Raw genomic sequence first — 20,471 nt, 5'->3', positions numbered from 1 at the left:
ATACAAGATAATTGGGTTGGACAAGGACTATGTCCCATCTAGGGCTCACAGTCTTAATCCCCAATTTACGGATTAGGGAATTGAGGCACAGAGAAGTTAAGTGACTTGCCCAAGGTCACACAGCAGACAAATGGTGGAGCCAGGATTAGAACCCACATTCTTCTGACTCCCAAGCCCGTACTCTTCCACTAGGGCGCCAGTGGGGCCAGCTTTCGCAGCGTAAAGAGCACAGGCCTGGGAGTCAAAAGGTCATAGGTTCTAATCCTAGCTCCACCACTTGTCTGCTGTATAGCCTTGGGCAAGTCACTTCACTTGTCTGTGCCTCATTTACCTCAGCTGTAAAAAGAGGATTGAGATTTTGAGTCCTACTTGGGACAGGGACCATGTCCAACCCAATTTGCTTGTATCCACTCCAGCGCTTAGTACAGTGTCTAGCACATAGTAAGAGCTTAACAAATGCCACAATTATTATTATAATTATTATTGTTAGGTCAGCCCCACTGGGGTGGACTGAGGTGGGGGGGAGTGGAGGTGTCAAAGGGCTACTCAGATGGGCAATTCTGCCATACTCACAGAGGTCACAACTCCACTTCTTTTACGCCACCTCATGCCCTGGTCTCTGAGGGGTGTCTTGGGAAGCGCGCTATGAGTGGCTGCGTTTGCTATTGCTGCCTGTGAAACAATTCTCCATAGTTCCTTGGAGCTGAACAGAAGAATTGAGCCCAACAAGTTCAATGATCCAGCTAAATGGTGTCCACCACTGTGCCCACTCCTTTGTGATTGATTGATGTGGAGACAGCAAAGCTGATGTCATTAAAGTGCCAGATAGGACCATAAATGTCACAAGTGTTAAAATATGTCTCCTTTCATAGTTACAACCTCACAAAGAATTAGAGTGATTCATGTAGAAAGTTCTCTAAAATGTATTTATTACAGATGAAACATTGGATCCTCATAATAATTAGTAGGAACTGTAAACTTCACTCCCTTCTTAGCATGACAGAAAAGCATCAGGGAGGGAGATGTGCAAGAAACCTGAAGGGCTGATTAAAATGGTCATTTACTTTACAATAGTTGGGAGTTAGCAACAGGGAAAACTCCAAAGTTCATTCCTCTCTGAAAATTAAACAAACACTCAATGGATACATATTTACTATGGCACAGCAAACTCAAATATTCCCTAGTCTAAAAGAAGGAATAATAAAACAGATGAAAGGAAAACTGATGAGCCGTTAAAATGAAAGGCTGAATGGTATATAATGGACTGGGAATTTGGAATCCTGGGTTCTAGGCTATAGTTCACCACTAATCCACTCGATATCCTGAACAATTTAATTCACTTCTCAGCGGCTTTTTCTGCCTGAAAGACAATCATTCAATCACACTCTCAGTGTATTTATTGAGTGTTAACTGTGAGGCAGTGCACTGTTCTAAGCTTCTGGGATAGTAGTGTTGGCAGACAGTCTCTACCCTCAAGGAGCTTACCATCTAATAGCGAGAGCAGTGTAATGTTTAAGATCATTTTGGTTTTTCACCCTCTTGAATCCTATGAATATTTCTGAAGATAGCATGTTCAAGAAGAGAGAAGCAATGTGGCCTAGTGGATAGGGCATGGGCTTGAGAGTCAGAAGGACTTGGATTCTACTCCTGGCTCCGCCATTTGCCTGCTTCATGACCTCAGGCAAGTCATTTAACTTTTCTGTGCCTCAGTTACCTCATCTGTAAAATGCAGATTAAGACTGTGAGCCCCATGAGGGACATGGACCGTGTTCAGTCTGATTATCTTGTATCTACCCCAGTGCTTAGAACAGTGCCTCGCACAACAAATAGCATTATAAAAAAGAAGCAAGGCCTAGAGGACCTAGGTTCTAAGCCCAGGTCTGCCAATTGCCAGCTGTGTGACCTTGGGAAAGACACTTAATGTATCAGTGCCTCTGTTGCCTCATCTGTAAAATGAAGATTGAATAGCTGTTCATTCTCCTATTTGGACTGCGATCCCCATGGAGGACATTCATTCATTCATTCAATAGTATTTATTGAGCGCTTACTATGTGCAGAGCGCTGTACTAAGCGCTTGGAATGTACAAATCGATAACAGAGACAGTTCCTGCCCTTTGATGGGCTTACAGTCTAATCAGGGGAGACAGACAGACAAGAACAATGGCAATAAATAGAATCAAGTAGCAATAAATAGAATCAAGGACAGGTACTGGGTCCCCACCTGAATGACTTAGAACAGTGCTTGACATATAGCAAGTACTTAACAAATACCATAAAGAAAAGAGAGACAGAGACGATACATGTGAAGCCTTGCCTGGCTGCCATGGACAAGAGGGGAGAGGAAGGCCTGAATGAATAAGAGTCTTGGAGAATGTGTAAAGGGTTATCATACTTGTAACTCATTTCCACCGATGGACTCTCTCTTTTTTATGATATTTGTTAAGTGCATACTATGTGTCAAGCACTGTTCTATGTGCTGGGGTAGATAGAAGGTAATCAAGTTGGACACAGTCTTTATCCCATTTGGGCTCACAGCCTAAATTAGAGGGCGAAGGATTTAATCCCCAATTTACAGATGAGGTAACAGGCACAGAGAAGTGAAGTTACTTGCCCAAGAGCACATAGTAGACAAACAACCAATCAAACAGTGGTATTTATTGAGGGCTTACTGTTTGCAGAGCACTAGGCTAAGCACTTAGGATAGTACAAAACAAGTGGCAGATCTGGGATTAGAACAAGTCCTCTGACTCTCAGGCCCATGCTCTTTCCACTAGGCCATGCTGCTTCTGTCGAGAAAGACACATGAACCCAAGTCCTGAGAATAGGCACAGTAGAATTGATGATAGTGAAAGAGGTTTGGTCTGTGACAATCACACTTTCTCTCCCCTACCAGTCCTGTTCCCAATGGGGCTTGGAGGACCAGCCAGAGGGAGAGAGTTGAGTGAGATATTAGCAAGCATTCTTAACTTTAAGGTAAATGAAATGAAGAACCTCAGGAAACTGTACGTTCTTCCAGTTTGCTTGTATCCATCCCAGTGCTTAATAAAGTGCCTGGCACATAATAAGCACCTAACAAATGCCATTATTATTTTTTTCCCCCGGAGGTATTCCAGTGGACGAGAGTCAACATTTAGGCTGGAGAGAGAGAGAGAGCAAGAGAAGCTAGATTGGATGACGTTTAAAGAGCCAATTCCAGGCCTTAGAGGAAAGGCGATCCCCAATACAGTGTTCCTAAGGGCTGGGAATCGGTGTTTGCTTCCCTTGCTATAGTGTACTCCTCGGGGATCTGGGCCATGTCTATTACTGCTGAGGCTCGGGTGTACCTGACTGGTGGTGAACCGCAGGCCCACAAGAGCTCTTAGTTGTGATCAGTGCTCAGGATGGCACTCCTCCCTTGGCGTTTGTGACTCTTCTGGAGGGAAGTGTGTCTGTCAGTCTCATTTCCGCCCAGGGAAATCTAGGTGCCCCAGTGAGACTTTGGCAACCATTTTACCACATGGGAAAGAATTGAGAACTTTCACCTTTCTCTCTTCTTTGAAAGAATGGGTCTGGGAAAGAGGCTCAGAGAATTATCCTTAGAAACATGGCAGTCTGAGAATGGAAGGAGTGGGGTGGGGGGCAAGGAAGGCCATGTACTGAAGTTTGGGGATTAACTCCCAAGTGGTCCTGACTCCCAAAACGGCATCCAGGGGGTTCAGTAGCTCCAGGCTCCTTTCCCTCTCTCTCCACCCCACATGCCCGCTCCATTAGGTCATTAAAATGAATGGGGCAGGGAAAGGGAAAAACAACTTCTTCACATATCTCCAGTGCCTCATGCAGAGCCAAATAAAAGTCAGGCACTTTCCCTAAGCAGAGCCAGGGAAGACTCCCACCTATTTAAAAACAACCTCTTCCTTGGAAGCTTTCATTTCCATATTAGAAAAACGAAACCATCCTTACAGGAGATCTGGTCTTGTTGAAGCCTGTGGTCCAGGTTCCTTCTAAAGCAGGACCTTGACTTACTAAGCTTCTTTTTGCTTCAGATCATCTGAAGAGGGAGGAGGAAAGATGAGATCTTTAACTCAGTTGTAGGCATTGTGGATCTGCAAAATGCCAGAATGACAGCAAAAGGAAGAAATTTGGCTTTCTTGGGCTGCAGAATTATCACTGATTGTACATTCTGCACACATTCTGATGCAGTACATGCAACAGGAAGCTGCTGCTATTGCTGCTGCTGCTGCTGCTTCAGAACCAGAGTCAAATTCCTCTTGCCAGAGGCCCACATTCCCCCTCCCTAAACTCAAGGGAAATTTCACTGAGCAGGTAGGGGAAGAGAGAATAAGGCTGAAGGTTTTGTATGATGGTTTCAAATCTCTTCAAATATCCTTCAGATTACTTTGTAAAAAGAGGGAAAGAATACTTGCAAGCTGGAATAAGCAGTTGCCAGGAACCTAGGTGCCCCATAAGAGACTAGCATCATTTTACCGCTTGGGAAAGAGATGAGAACCTGCACCTTTCTCTCTTTTAGAAAGAATGGGTTTGGGAAGGAGGCTCAGAGAATTATCCTTAGGAGCAATTTGCTTCCAAATTTAAAGTATTCCAAACAGAACAGCTATTTATGGTCAGGAAACTGTCAAGTAATAGAACCTTAATATAGCCATCAACGGGTACAGGACTTCCTGAAATGACTCTTCCTTCTGTCAGAATGAATGCACTGCCCCTTTTTATTATAAACAGTAGGAGAAATACAATGCCTGGTAAACCTGGAGGGAGAAAAAAACCCAATATACATGGCATAATTTGTGTTTCATTTCATTTTATTTTTTGTTTTTCTGATCCATGCCAAAGTTGATGACAGCAATTCAAGGACAGAAAGCCTGGCTTCTCTTGCAACTTTGTTTAGTTCCTGAGGTGACCCAAACCCCGGTTTCCTCTAGAAGAAGACCCAGTCACAGAAATTCCCTGTTTTCTCCTTTTCTCAGCTTTCTGGGACCACCGTCATTTCAGTCAGGCTCTGAACAAAGAGTTCAAGTCCTGGAGGTTTCTTTAGCTATTTCCCCATCAACTCAGTGGACTGTTTCAAGTTTCTTCAGCTCTCTCTCTTCAAAGATCAGGTTCCTTACACATGTAGGACCCAGCTGTGGTTGAATGCAAGTTCTTCCTAGCTGCTCTGAAGAATTCCACCCTCAGGAGGCTGGGGCGGGATATTCCACTATAAGCAAGTTCTCACTAGCATTCATCAGCACCAAGCACCACTCAACCACCTCCCCTAAACCATTTTCTCTGCTGAGCCCCACTTCATATTTTGCTCACAACCTCTCCCCACGGAACCTGAGAGAAATCCCAAGAGGGGATGCCATCCCCATGAGGCCTCACCCTTTGTCCTGTTTCTCTGATTTCTCCTAGAGTTGGAAAGGCAGAATTTATTCTATACCCGGTATAATAGGTCATTTCACCCTTCTTGTCTTATTAATCATACATTTCCTAAAACCTCACTGGCTGGTTCAACATACCAAATACAAAATTTGGTTCTAAGAACTCAAAGTCAACATTTTTCTTTTCACATCTTTTTTTCCTCACCCTTTCCCAGAGTAATAGTGTTACTCCTCCCCAGCCTAAAAGGGCCAAACAAAAGGCCAAACCATTATATAAATCATGCCCCCCCACTCAGTTTGTCTTCTCTTTCAGCTCTTCTTCCTGCCCTCACGACCAACCCTCTGAATGACAGAAGCCCAGTGAGTCGTCTTGGGAGATATTTAAGTAGTGAGACAGAAAACCAAAATGTACATAAGTCTCAAAATTGCAAATTTAGTCAGCCCACCAAAAGACCAAGTCTCTGCTTTAAAGAGCATTTTTCTATAGAACATTCTATTTCTGATCCAAATCTAAAAGGGACAAACCTGATGCTAAATATGTTTGGGGCTGTGATGTCAAACAGACAGGGCCAGCACTTTGGGACTTGTGCTCTTCTAGTCATACTTTCGAGCCTGCCCTGAAAGCTTGGTGGGCAGCACAACTGCTTGAGGGAGAATATTTTGGTCTTTTTCAACCTCCAGCTTGGAAGCCCTGAAGGTAATGGTGGAGTCTGGGCAGGTGTTGGTGGAGTGAAGGAGATAGACCAGGGTCATTAGTACCCCTGGAACGCAGTGGTCAATCATGCGGCCTTTTGGGGCAATCAGAAGAAAAGTCTAGTAATAATAATGATGGTATTTGTTAAGCCCTTACTATTTACCAAGTGATAGGGTAGATACAAGATAAGTCCCCATTCCACCTGGGGCTTAGCTTACGGTTTACAATGAATGGAAGGTATTTTATTCCCATTTTACAGATGAGGAAATTGAGGCACTAGAAGTCAAGTGACTTGCCCAAGGCCACTCATTAGGCAAGTGAAAAAGCCAGGATTAGAACCCAGGCCATACTGTCTCATAACGGTGCAAAGCATGGAAATGAATATCCCCTGTCTCCATTAGTTCATCCTAAAACTTTTCAGCCTTCCTGGGACTGAACAGTAACCCAAAGTAGCAACCCCCAACATTAGCTGGAAAATGAAACAGAGCTCATCCATGCCATTAAGATGCAGCTGATTCCCTTGACATTTTTTTTCATCCAGCTAGAGAGCTGCCCTCTAGGGTCACAGCCAAACTATGACAGCATTAATTCAGCACCCTTAATGCTGAGAAGGTTATAAAAAAATAAATAAGATGAGGACTATATGGACCATCATCACCTTGATGTTCCTTGACGCACAACCAAATCCAAACCACTGTCTCCTCCATGGTGCTAGGTCAGAATCCAAATCTCAGTTCAATTTAGCTCTCTAAAACTCAACACAAAGTCCTGGGACATGAGGCAGGGGAATTCAGTAGACTTTGGCTCTGTGGTACATAATACTTCACAAAGCCTGACTAACTAGAGAAGCAGCGTGGCTTAATGGATAGAGCATGGGCCTGGGAGTCAGAAGGATCTGTGTTTTAATCCCGGCTCTGCCATATGTCTACTGTGTGACCTTGGGCAAGTCACTTCCCTTCTCTGGGCCTCAGTTACCTCATGTGTAAAATGGGGATTAAGAGTGTAAGCCTTATGAGGGACATGGACTGTGTCCAACCTGATCAACTTGGATCTACCCCAGCGCTTAGAACAGTGTTTGCCACATGGTAAGTGCTTAACAAGTACCATAATTAATTATTATTATTGTTAACATATCAATGAATTTGGTCTGGATTGGTATTTGGGTCCTAGATTTAGGTAAACCCTTCCTGACTCTATTCTTCATCCATTTTCCCTATTCATGGGCAGGCTTCATCCAACCCTAGAATCCCTTTATTCTACTCCTCAATAAAAGAATAACCCAAGTTCCAGGCTTCTGTTCTCAATCACCACTTTACAAACAAGGAGGTAGGGATTTCTGGTGTCCCCTTTGTTGCTCCTCCAGCTCCGTCTTCCCCGCTCTGTGAAGCATGTGTGATCTGAGTTGATGAAGGAGGATGGGCAAGACTGTGAGCCCACTGTTGGGCAGGGATTGTCTCTGTCGCCGAATTGCACATTCCAAGCATTTAGAACAGTGCTCTGCACACAGTAAGTGCTCAATAAATACGATTGAATGAATGAATGAAAGAGAAAAAAATTTAATTGCAATCTTAAGGGAAGCAACATACATATTTTCACTTGAAAATTGCCCTATATTAGCACGAATAATATTATATAGCAAATATTTACTGTGTGCAGAGCTCTTTACTAACCGCTGTGAGAATATACAAATGGGAATTAGAAGTGATCCCTGTGCTTTAGGGTGTTCACGATCTAAGAATAGATGGAATAGCCCATACTAATCACATTCAAACAGTTGCATCCTTCCTCACTGTAGTATTCCATGAACGTAAATGTGATTCTTGAGAAAATTGTAATGGAAAATTTTCCCCTGGTTTTGATGGTACAAAATCTTAAAAAACAAGGATGAGGATAGATCTGTAAATAGTCATTTCCTAGAAGAGAGTACCTTGCTGCAGGCTTTGTAGGATCCAAACCTGGTGGTCTTTTGAGATTCACATGTATCCTGACTGCCTTCCTCTTTCATAAAGACAAGAGAACCCCATAGACCACAGAATCTGGGATCTTCCATGTTGACCTCAGCACCTATCTCTGCCCTAGACCAAGTCTGCACTTCCATCTTACAGTGGCAACTTGAATCATGTCAGCCTCCTTTTAGACAAATGAAGTGTGTGTGTGTGTGTGTGTGTGTGTGTGTGTGTGTGTGTGTCCTCTAGGCAATCTGCCAGTCTAGCTCTCTGTTGGGCAAAGCTTGGGCAGGCTACCCTTAGGCCAAATTCAGGAGCAGAAATGGCCCAAGACAAACTAGGCAAGTGTTTAAACTCAGTGACACTCAGTCGGAGGCTCTTAAGAAAGCAGTCCTGAAAGCACTTGCAGCTGAGTGACAGCAGCAGAGAACTGGAATGGCTCCTTGCAATGGTGGGGCGGGAGCTCCAAGATGTTTTCAAGTTAGGCTGCCGCGGGACCACCGAGTCAGGCTGATCCAGGCAAACATAGCCAAGATGTTGACACCCATGGCTCCAGCCGGGTTATTTATTATCTGATAAAATGCCTCCTGCATGGTCATTTTGGACGGTGTGTCTGGCTTCTCTGGAGGCTGACAGAACGAAGGGACCTGACCCAGATGGAAACAATGGAAATGAGGGTCACTTTCTTTTCCTGGTAGATATGGTTCCCCATCTCTCAGAACCTTGCTACAAGTTCCATCTCCTGAGTACCCCACTCATCATTTTCCTGGGAGGAGAGGCAGGGAGATGTCCTGGTGATGCTTTTCTCCAAAACCTTGCTCATCTTAAATTTGAAGATATGGATATAGGCTCCCAGGTCTTTCGGCCCTCCAGGAGTCACTTCCCCTGAAGAAAGGCCCAAGGTAAAGAGAGGGGCAGACCAGAGATGTTCCTCAAAGAGGCCCTCACCACTGAGACTGCAGCCAAAGTCGGACTAGAGTATAGGAGTGATGATTTCATGAACTTATTCCTGGGTGGGGCAGGGGTGAGGGGGTAGGGGGTAGGAGGAGTGTCACATCCAAGAATTCCTAGAGTCTGTTGGAGGGGAGATCCCAGTGAAGGTAACCTGGGAACAGCCAGACTGGTTCATGGTCTAGTGGATGCAGATCAGAAAAGCCAAGCAAAAATGTCTACTAATAATGTTAGTATTTGTTAAGTGCTTACTATGTGCAGAGCACTGTTCTAAGCACTGGGGTAGACACAGAGGAATCAGGTTGTCCCACGTGGGGCTCACAGTTTTAATCCCCATTTTACAGATGAGGTAACTGAGGCACAGAGAAGTTAAGTGACTTGCCCACAGTCACACAGCTGACAAGTGGCAGAGCCGGAATTCGAACCCATGACCTCTGACTCCAAAGCCTGTGCTCTTTCCACTGAGCCACTAGCCTCCAAAAGGTAGCATCACCTCTCACCTTACACTGCGGTTGCATTCTGGTGAAGGCAGAAGGTTTATTGTGGCACCCAGATGTATGTAGAACAGAGTGTGGGAGCTAGCTTCCAAGAAGCTTATAAAAGCTTATTCTTATTGCAAAACCTTAAAAGCAGGATTCTAAGAGTGTGCCTGATACTCTCTAGGGAAAAGATCAGGGAGGAAAAGCTAATTCCAATTCCTCTCCCCTCCCCCTCTGGAGGTAGCATTGTGAGGACAGTGTTTGCAAAAGGCTGCTGATCTCCTGGATCAAAGATCAGTAGAAGCTGCTGGCTTACACTGGGCATTTGGGTCAGAGGAAAGAAAAAATAAGTTGAAATTGAACCCAGTTTTATAAAGTGGGAATGGTTCCAAATTAAAAAAAACTCCAAATGTGACTCCGTAGAAAGAAGTCTAAGACCCAACTCAGGGAATGTGAGACACATAAAGAGAGATGAGCCCTAATGAAATCCCACTAAATTTGAATTTACAGCATAGTTCAATATGAACTTCCAGCATAGTTCAATAGTGAACTTCCAGCATAGAGCCTGGGCCGGCACCAGGAGCTCAGTGGCCTGTATTCACATTTACCATTACTGGGAGGAGGGAGAATGAGGAGGAGGAGGAAGGGGAAAGGAAAAGGAGGGTCTGTTTCCCTCTCCTATTATCCTTCATCATTCCCCATCTGCCTCATTCCCAGTTTGGCAGTTACATCAAACGGTCATCACCAAACAAATGTATTGTGTATTAGAGCAACAGCATCAGCCAAGCCCGTTTTAGAACTTAAAAGATGATCTAGACAAATAAAATAAACATTAGCCTTAGTATTTATACCACTCAAGTAGTCGTCTATTAAAAGCATTATTTTTTGGAGGAGATGGGGTGGAGAGCTTGCTGGAAGGAACACAAGTGTTTCAGGCAGCTCTTGGGGAACAGAAGGGAGAGAGTGAGAGCAAGGATGTGAGAGAGAAAGACAGGGAGAGAGAGATGATGGTGATGATAGTATTTGTTAAGTGCTTACTATGTGCCAAGCACTGTTCTAAGCACTGGGGGGGAGATACAAGTTAATCAGGTTATCCCACGTGGGGCTCACAGTCTTAATCCCCATTTTAAAGATGAGGTAACTGAGGCACAGAGAAGTTAAGTGACTCACCCAAAGTCACACTGACAAGTGGAGGAGCTGGGATTAGAACCAACAACCTCTGACACTCAAGCCCAGGCTCCTTCCACTAAGCCACACTGCTTCTCCATCTTCAGAGAGAGAGAGTGAGTGAGAGACTAGTGGAGAGTGGAAGAAGGGAGATGAGCTGCCCCAGGACATTTTCATGTTGGTATGGAACACAGAGATCAGACTTATCTCCCAGATTTTACCACTGTAGGAAGTTGAGCCTGGCTAGCTGTTCAGGAAGGAGGGGGAGGGGAAGGTTTTTGACATCACACAACTGAATGAAACCCCACAATTCTCTCTCCCTTCATCCCGACCAGAAGTGCATTCAACAGCTTGTTCTTCAGATTATTTGTTTGCTGCTCCAGGGGTTTACCTCAAAGGGGGCCTTGTCTACCTAGATGGAGTCTTCCCGCCCAACAAAATAATCTTCTAATAATAACTGTGGCATTTGTTAAGCGCGCACTATGTGCTAAAAGCTGGAATACTCAAGTTAGACACAGTCCCAATTTCACATGGGGCTCACAGTCTAATTGGGAGGGATAACTGGTATTGAAGCCTTATTTTACAAGAAGAGGAAACGGAGGCACAGAGAAGATAAGTAACTTGCCCAAAGTCACACAGCAGGCAAGTGGAGGGGCAGGGATTAGAAGCCCAAGTCCTCTGACTCCCAGGCCCGAGCTTTATCCACTAAGCAATGCTGCTTCCTTCATTGACAGCCAGTACTCCCACAAATCCCAGTAGTCCTACAATGCTTCCCCACATCCAGAGGCCAAGGGAGGAATTAAAATCTGGTTGCCCATTCCTTTTACAACTGCATCTGTTTGACTTAACTGAGCAAAGGACTTGTCCTTCTTCATTTTAAAATCGCTTCTGCTGGAGTATTTTAGCTTCTGGTTGTCATTTCTGTTTTTTGGGAGGAAGGGGTAGGGTTCGCTTCTCATATAGTTGTAACAGTGTAGGTGTGGTTCAACCGGGGAGTTGGACAAGATAACCTCTCAGGGTCCTTTTCAGAGTTAGGATTCAGCGATTCTCTGTGTAAATGGAGAGACCAAGCTTGGAAGGCTGTGCTTGAAATTGATGTTCGGAAAGCAAGGCTTGGAAAGATTTAGGGCACGGTTTCTTAAAGGGCAGGGAAGGTGGCTGTTGAACCCTCTCTATGTACGTGTCTCTTACAGTCCTAAGGGCACAGACATCTTAATAAATAATATTAGATGGCGGCAATTCCAGGGCCATGTCCGGCAATACTCTAATGGCACCTGCTTTCATCAACATTTGCACTGCTGGAGCTGCATAAAGCCAGGGGAAGGAAAATACAGTAATCACAGATTTGGAGGAGCCCAGGTTTCCAAGACTCCTCAAGAGAGGGAGAGGGAGACAGGCATTGGGGGGGGGGGGGGGTGTGGAGAGAGAGAAAAAGAGAGAGAGAGCAATCACCGCTATTATCAGATGGATTCACTCCCATCAGCTCCCCAGGACCCTTTCTCTGCCACACATAGCTGAGTCTGCAGCAGCAGAAGGGATGGCCTAAAACTCTGCCCAGCCTTCTCTTGTTTGTTTAACCTGGTCATGAGGCAGAGGAGCTAGGAGAGTAAGGGTTGGGGGGGGGGGGGCGAAAGGGAGGGAGAGAGTGAGAGAACTAAAGAGGGAGAGAGAGAAGGAGTGGGAAAGAGGGAGATAGGGAAACCTGGAAACTCAACACAACCATATAATCTCTCCAGAAAGAGGAGAATCAGCAAAGACTCCATCCAGGCTTTTCCCAGATTCTGGACTTCTCTCCTAGAGAGGAGAGTGCTATTGTTTATCACATCCTCTGAGCAAAATGCAAAGGACCAGGCAAGCCAAATGATTTCTTCCCAATGCTGCTCCCAGCTCATTAAGACTTGTTATTAAGTCTCTTATCCTGAAAGCATTTCTCTTGACTTAAGTTAATTTGCTCAGTGGCAATCTGCACCGCTGTTTATCTAGTGAATTGAGTCCATTCTCTTTATTAAAGAACTTCAAACATTCATACCCTGCACCCTTCCCATCAATGCAAATACACCCTGGGTCTGGAGTAGCCAAATTCCTTGCTTCCAATCGATCCAACTGGGCCTTATCAGGAGTCTGGAGTCTTGTCACATGTGGCTCTGGACTCCTTTTTCCTCTCCTTCCCCTGGTTTTCGGCACCCAGCAGCCCAGCACTCCAGTTCTGTCCCCGAAGCTCAACCAAATGGCCCCTTGTCATATGTTTGTGCTACTGTCTGAACTTCATCCTCCATGTCCCTCTCATCTTGACTGCTACCCAGCTGTTCCTGTTTCAGGGCTATCAATTGCCATTGTGCAAAGGTCACCTGTCCAGATGATTTTACAACATGGCTGCAACAATTCATCTCATGTTGCACTTTACACTGACGGCACTGTGCTTTTTACCTTGTCAGCGACTACTAATGAAGCGACCCAGCCTATAGACACATGCTGTTACTGTTTATGGCTATATTAATGGCCCAATAAAATCATTCCAAACCCAAGCAGCTTCTTTCTCCCGCCTCCTCCCTTTATTTATTGTTCATTCACTCCTATTTATGGAATAGAAAAGGCTGCAGTTTGGGGTTCTGCCTGGGACCTTTATCCCCTAGTCTTTCTAATTGGGTGCAATTTTTATGAAGGAACAGAACAGGTAATTACTCTAGGGCACTGCCTTAGGAAACTTGCTAGCCCAACTCACCTGGGAACTCAAATGATAAAAAATAAATGTAAATTAAAGCCATAGAGACCCTTTCAGGTGGGAAATTTGTAATCATAATAATAATAATAATTAAGCACTATGTCCCAAGCACTGTACCATACACTGGGGTAGATAAAAAATAATCAGGTTGGACACAGTCCCTACATGGGGATCACAGTCTAAGTAGGAGGAGAACAAGTACTGAATCCCCAATTTACAGATGAGGAAACTGAGGCACAGAGAAGTTTACTGACTTACCCAAGGTCACACACCAAGCAAATTGCAAAACTGGGATTAGAACCCAGGTTCTCTGACCATCAGGACCATACTCTTTCCACTAGGCCATGCTGTTTCACTCAAGGGGAGTTTTGTTGTTCTCCTATGAAATACCCTTTGCACCACCCTATCAAAGACATTATAATAAGTACTTAGGGTGGGAAAGAACTCTGCCTAGTTTGAAGAACTACAAGAAAATGTAGTATAGCAATAATTGCCAAAATGCCTCAATGTAAGGAACAAGAAAAATCTGCAGCCCAGCCATTTCCCCTCGCATGACCCTATCATGTTCCAGAATACGGACCCAAACTTCCTCAGCACTGAGAGACTCCCAAGAGGAAAAGTTCCTCCCAGAATCCCCAACCTCTAAGTAAAACCCTCAGGTAAGGTTGAAGGTTGGGACAGGACTAACTGCTGATAATATGCTACAAACCCAACCTTTCCTCCTTTCCTCCCATCCTCCCATGCTCTTGAAAACGTCTGATTTGTTATCCATTATTCAAACTCCCCAGCTAACGTCAGACCAATTCCAACTGTCTCCTTTAACAGTCAACTGTCTCTTCTGAATATGTTTCCCAACATTTTAGCCCTGATGGAGAAAATCACAAAAGTCTTTCCACAGCAGTCTACGTTGGAGCTCCAGGGAGGAGGACACTGTACTTTCTAACTTCAAAACCTCATGCACAGGCACCGCCAAGACAGTGCTTTTCAAGACAAGAGTCCCTTGGACCCAAAACCAATCACTGGTATTTACTGAGCCCTTACTGAGTGCAGAGAACTGTACTAAGCCCTTGGGAGAGAAAAAAAAACAATAGTCAGTAGATACAATCCCTGACCACAAGGAGCTTACTGTCTAAAAACATAACAAAACATAAGCCAGGAGACTTAAAAGGGATGGGAATAACTGGCCAGTGAAACATGGGAAGCTCAAGTCGCTCTAGGAAAAGTATCGTGTGGTAAGAGCAGAGTCCATTTCTGAAATTCTGGCAAGGGTATAGTGTATCAGGTGGTTGGAGGCCCCAAGAGGATAGGTCTGGAGGGACCCATATTCAAGTTAATGGCAGTGAAAAAGGAATAGCAATTTAGTAGCGAGCCACAAAATTTCATGTTTCTTACATTATTTAAGAGTCCTTAAGACAGAAATATTTTGTTAATGAATTGTACATCGCCTTGATTCTATTTAGTTGCCATTGTTTTTACGAGATGTTCTTCCCCTTGACTCTATTTATTGCCATTGTTCTTGTCTGTCTGTCTCCCCCGATTAGACTGTAAGCCCGTCAAACGGCAAGGACTGTCTCTATCTGTTGCCGACTTGTTCATTCCAAGCGCTTAGTACAGTTCTCTGCACATAGTAAGCGCTCAATAAATACTATTGAATGAATGAAATATGAACTCCAGTAACAAGCTATGAAATATTTCTTTTCATAGCTATAGACCTTAACCCCCCCTTTAAGAAAGCTTTAGAAAAGAAAATGCAGTGTCTTTGGTAGTTCTTCTTCCTAGTAGTTCCTTTCAACCACTTCTCACTGGGAATATCTCAAAAGCAATGCATCTAGAAAAGGCAACACTATCATCAGGAGCCCTGTTCTTGAATTTTGCTCATCCAGATGGAAACAGTGACTGATGGTTTAATCTCACTTGTAATTTGTAAGCAGTCCATTTGTTTCCACCAGGCAATCATTTTCCTGGCCCCTCTATTGGAGTGAAAGAATGGTGAGTAGTTTGTTTCAGTGGTGTGGCAGAGCTCTTAGGTGACATGGATGAAGACTCACTGGCAATGTCAATCAGCGAAGACCCTATGGTAGCTGGAGTCCTCTCCCCAGTTGTCATTTTAAAAGTAGTTCATCTTTTCACCACTCCAGCAGGCTCAGTGTTAGTCAAGGCCTCTTCCTTAAATCCATTGACTCTTCTCCGAACTTTGGTGAGGTCTGAATTTGGGTTAGCAATTACATCAACGAAGCATCCTGTTCTGCCGTATACCTGATTTTCCCCTACAGCGCTGCTTGGACCCCATGGTCTGGCTAGAACCTCTGAGTGAAATAATCATTTTGAAACAGATGTTTGAAAAAAGCCAACAGCCCCTTAACTGAGAAATCATCTCACTCTTCATATGAAGGATAGCAACTAAGGAAACCGTGCATAGTGAAACTAGATCTGGTTAAACTAGGAGAGCAGAATTAAATTATGTAGGAAGCAGTGTGACCTCAGTGTAACTTGATTTCTAACCCTGGCTCTGTCTTAGCCTGCTGTGTAACCTCAGGCAAGTCACTTAACCAATCTGTGTTTCAGTTTCCTCATCTGGAAAATGGGAAAAGTTCCCTCCTCTCCCTACCTCATAGGTGAAATGAGAGCATGGAAAAATAAAGGTACCTTACAAGTTCAAATTATTACTATTGCCTACTTGAATGGATTCAAAGACAAGCTATATACACAAATATGGACACATGTCCTTGCATGTGTCCTTTCTATTCCAAATGATATTATTTGAAATTTATCCTTATATGTAGTTGAAAAGTCCCTGGCCACACAGGGCACAAAAAGACTAACCAAAGGGTCAACGGGTTTACTGTTTGCAGTGCCTGGTGTTATTTTGTTTTTGTCTCTCTGTGACACCATCTTCTCAACACAAAGACAAGGAGAAAGGATAGGAGAAAAACAGGTGTGTGCATTCACTTTTCATGTCGGAAGATTAGGGTTCAAATTCTGGCCCAAGCCTCCAGCAAAATAAATTGAAAGTGAATGTACAGGTCCTAAGCAAAGGGACTGATGGCAGCAGGATATGCTCAGAGGAAAACCATGACCAGCCAGGGAGCTGCAGATAAGGGTGTCACAGTGGCCTCCAGCAGTTGTTTGGGAACCCCTAGAGAAGATGGGCAGATGCTTCCACTGCCTGGTCTGAGGTTTAATTCATTTTTGCCAAAGAGGAATTAGTCTCTCACCTCCACTGGCACTACATTTCCTTGAACAATTGGAGCCCAGCAGGTGAGTCTGGCCCATAGTGAGCAAATACTGATTAACCCTATTCTTGTAGGAATACAGTGCCCTGGAGAAATAAAATGCAGGGAGAACCCCTTGCACTGGCTTTAGCCAGCAGTTTTACATCCATATCAATCAAGGAATTTAATAATTAGGAAAACAGATTGGTTTTAATTTCCTCTACCTGTCTGACCCACCCTCTGGTGGAAGTGCTTAATGAACAGTGTGAAAAGGGAGAAGCAGCGTGGCCTATGGAAATAGCATGGGTCTGGGAGTCAGAACGATCTGGGTTCTGATCCAGCCTCTGCCACTTCTCTGTTGTGTAACTTTGGGCAAGTCACTTAATTTCTCTGTGCCTCAGTTGGCTCATTTGTAAAAGGGGATTGAATACCTGTTCGCTTAACTTCTCTGTGCCTCAGTTGGCTCATCTGTAAAATGGGGATTGAATACCTGTTCTCTCTCCAGAGGGAGGGAAAGTGTCTGACCTGACTATATTTTTTATCTTCTTCAGTTCTTAGTTCAATGTGTGACACATAGCAAGTCCTTAACAAATACCTCAGTTATTATTAAGCACGGAAAGATCCAAAGCACAGGGAATAGGAAAGAAAAGTTAAAGCAGAATAATCCTCAAACTGAATCATCAACCTAAGTGTTGGCTGTGTGAAGATAGCCTAGGAAGTCTTACTTCAAGACACTTGAGTAAAAAGTGAAAATGTAAATCTTGTCTGCGGAGGAGGAGAGGTAAGAACTTTTGAAGTGCTGGCACCTTTGTGAGAACCAAAAGAATCACAGGTGTGTTTTCTGAAAACACCTTGGATTTTGGCCTTGGAGAAATCATTCTGTTGGAAGAAAATTACAAGGCAGCTGCTCTCAGAAATCAATTTCACAAAGCAGCCAGATTGTCCGAGTTGATTTTTGTCAATACAGTCTCTCTGCCAGCTAGTATGTGCTTGATATTGGCTGGGGAGCCTGCAGAAAAAAAAAGAGTCAAAGACACTCCCTGGGTGTTTTGATATATCAATCAATACAATTCAAGGGGCTCCCATCCTAGGTTCAGTCTATTTCCCAGCTTCATTCTTCCCCAGAAAGGAACTATCATTTCATCAGTGGTTTTTTTTTGAGTGCTCACTATGTGCAGAGCATTGCACTAAGTCCTTGTGAAAGCACAGTACAACAAAGATAGTAGACAAGTTCCCTGCCCACAAGGAGTTTACAGTCTAGAAGACTGTAAGTGCTAAAACTAAGGGTATTTCCCCTAATGCAAGATCAAAGGCTGCTGATGGGGCTCATTGCTTTTATTCCGGGAATGTCTCTTTTCATCCCTTGTCTGCAGGCTCTTTTTTATGGTATTTGTTAAGCACTTACTAGGTTCAGGCACTGTACTAAGCGCTGTAGTAGATACAAGCTAATCAGGTTGGACACGGTCCATGTCCCTCATGGGTCTCACAGTCTTAATCACCATTTTACTGATGAGATAACCGAGGCACAGAGAAGTTAAGTGACTTGCCCAAAGTCACACAACAGACAAGTGGCAGAGCCAGGATGAGAACTCAGATCGTTCTGACTCCCAGGCCTGTAATCTTTCCACTAGGCCACACTGTTCTTTGAGGGCAAGTTTTGCCCTTCTTATGAGCAGGTATTTTAACCACTCTTGTGCTTTCCCAAGTGCTTAGTACAGTGTTGTGCACTCAATAAATTATATTGATCTAGGATTTGTCTCTTGTTTCAGGGTTGATATCACGACACCACTTTCTTCCAAGGACTCTTTTTGTTTATGCCTTTTCGTTTCTGTGGGAATGGCAGCATTTTAAATGCCATGTTACATTCAAAATGATGCACCCCGAAAAGTTCGCAAGTGCTTCCCAATATCATTTAAGATAGTGTCAAAGTCATAACAAGGACCTGTAAAAGTGAAAAAAATTCTTTTCTCAGGTTTGAATGGTTTTAGACACAGCCAGCTTATCATCCATCTGCTGGGTTTAGGACCTCCTGCTCCTTTGTGGGAGGGAGTCCCCCAAGCCTGGAAGAGAAAGGGGCTTACAGATGGTCTCTCCAGATTTTGGGGGGAAGGGGTGCACCATTTAGGAGTTCAAATTCATCAGGTCAATAGAATGGCCTTTATCCAATCACCCCCAAATAGAGCTGGTCTAACCTAAATAAAGTTTCCCTCTCTCTGCTTCAGACTGTATGAGCTAGCCCCTTCAAGCAGTTAGATTCACTTTTAAATCATCCCCTATGGATTTCTGTTTTATTGGGTGTTTTTTGCTTGTTTGGTAAAGAAAAGGAAAAGCTAGTATTGCTCTAGTCTCAATCAGCGTGCTGATAGGGTTATTTGTTACAGGGTGGGTAAACCCTGAGAGGAGATTTGGTTCCTCATTGTATTCCTTGAGAGGATAGATAAATAGCATTGTCCTCTTCATCCGAGGGCTTGGGGCTGCTCTCTCTTAGAATGAATATCTTTCAGGATCTTCTCCTACAGCCTCCTTTGTTTGCCTGGCTTTCTACCCTGAGTCAGCCAATAATCTGTCTGGCTCAAAGGAAGAGAAGACAGGAGAAGATTTGAGAAAGCTCTGAGGGGAATTGAAGGATGTCACATCTGAAATGGAAACTCTTGGGAGAGGTTTCATCCAACTGCTCCATCACCCTCCCTGCCCACTCCAAGTCCCAATCTAAACTCCTCTGTGGAGTAGAGCAGAGAGCTTCCTCTAAAATAACCTGTAAAAGCAGCAAGCACTGGTTTCTATCTAATGAATCAATCATACTGGGTGCTTTACTGTGTATGTATATATTGTATTCTCTTTCAAATCTAGAAGTGCTGTTGTTGCTACATTACTGTCCATCTAAACATCTGAAACTGTAAAGACCAATATCTGGAGACCAAACTGTAGATGATTTTGATGTCCTCTACTGCTCCAGTTGTGGCTTCTTCATTTTTAGTCTTTCTCAGGAAAACTGGTAGATTTTTTTTCTTAGGAGGCTTCATCAGTCCTTTGATTGGCCTTGATTAGAGTTGACTAAGTGCTCATTCTTACTGTTTACAGGTGTTTATTATTATTATTATTGGCACTACTCCAGTGAGAAGCAGCAGGACCTACTGGAAAGAGCAGGGGCTTGGGAGTCTGAGGAGGTGGGTTCTAATCCTAGCTTGGTCACTTACCTGCTATGTGACCTTGGACAAGTCACTTAACTTCTCTGTGCCTCACTTTCCTCAGCTGTTAAATGAAATTTAAAACTGTGAGCCTATGTGGAACATGGACGGTGTCCAACCTGATTATCTTGCATCTAAACCAAGGCTTAGTGCAGTGCCTTGCACACAGTAAGCACTTAACAAATACCATAAAAAACTACTGTACTTCATAGATTTCAATCCCACTGACTGATATAAAAGCTACTCTAAGATAAATGTGGAGTCGATCACAATTCTCTTACAATTTTCTCTACTACTTTTGAGGAATAAAGCTATTGCTCTTCCTCTATCCTTGCATTCTTTATAAAATAGAAGGAAATAGCTCTTTCTCTTTATAATTTGAAACAACTAAATCAAAATCACTGAGGTACAATTTGTGAGTTGGGGAAAGGAGGGGGGGAGTGCAATACTCCCTAGTAAACCAGCATTACTGGTTTGGAAGGTAGAGAGTTCCAACAATTTCAGAGAGGGAAATAAAGAACAGAAATTCATGTTACATGTGCATTTGATATGGAGGGAGGGGTGATTATAATGGATGCTATGCAAGTAGACAGCATACCTAATCAATAAAATAATGGTATTTACTGAGCACTTACTGCATGCAGAGCACTGTCCTGAGCTCTTGGGAAAGTACGATACAACAGAGTTGGTGGATGTGATCCCTGACTGCAAGGAGCTTACAGTCTGTGGGGGAAGACATACATTAAAATAGACTAGGG

This window comes from Ornithorhynchus anatinus, chromosome 8 (assembly GCF_004115215.2).
Source record: "Ornithorhynchus anatinus isolate Pmale09 chromosome 8, mOrnAna1.pri.v4, whole genome shotgun sequence".
Taxonomy (NCBI): Eukaryota; Metazoa; Chordata; class Mammalia; order Monotremata; family Ornithorhynchidae; genus Ornithorhynchus; species Ornithorhynchus anatinus.
Note: the sequence above shows the minus strand (reverse complement) of the source record.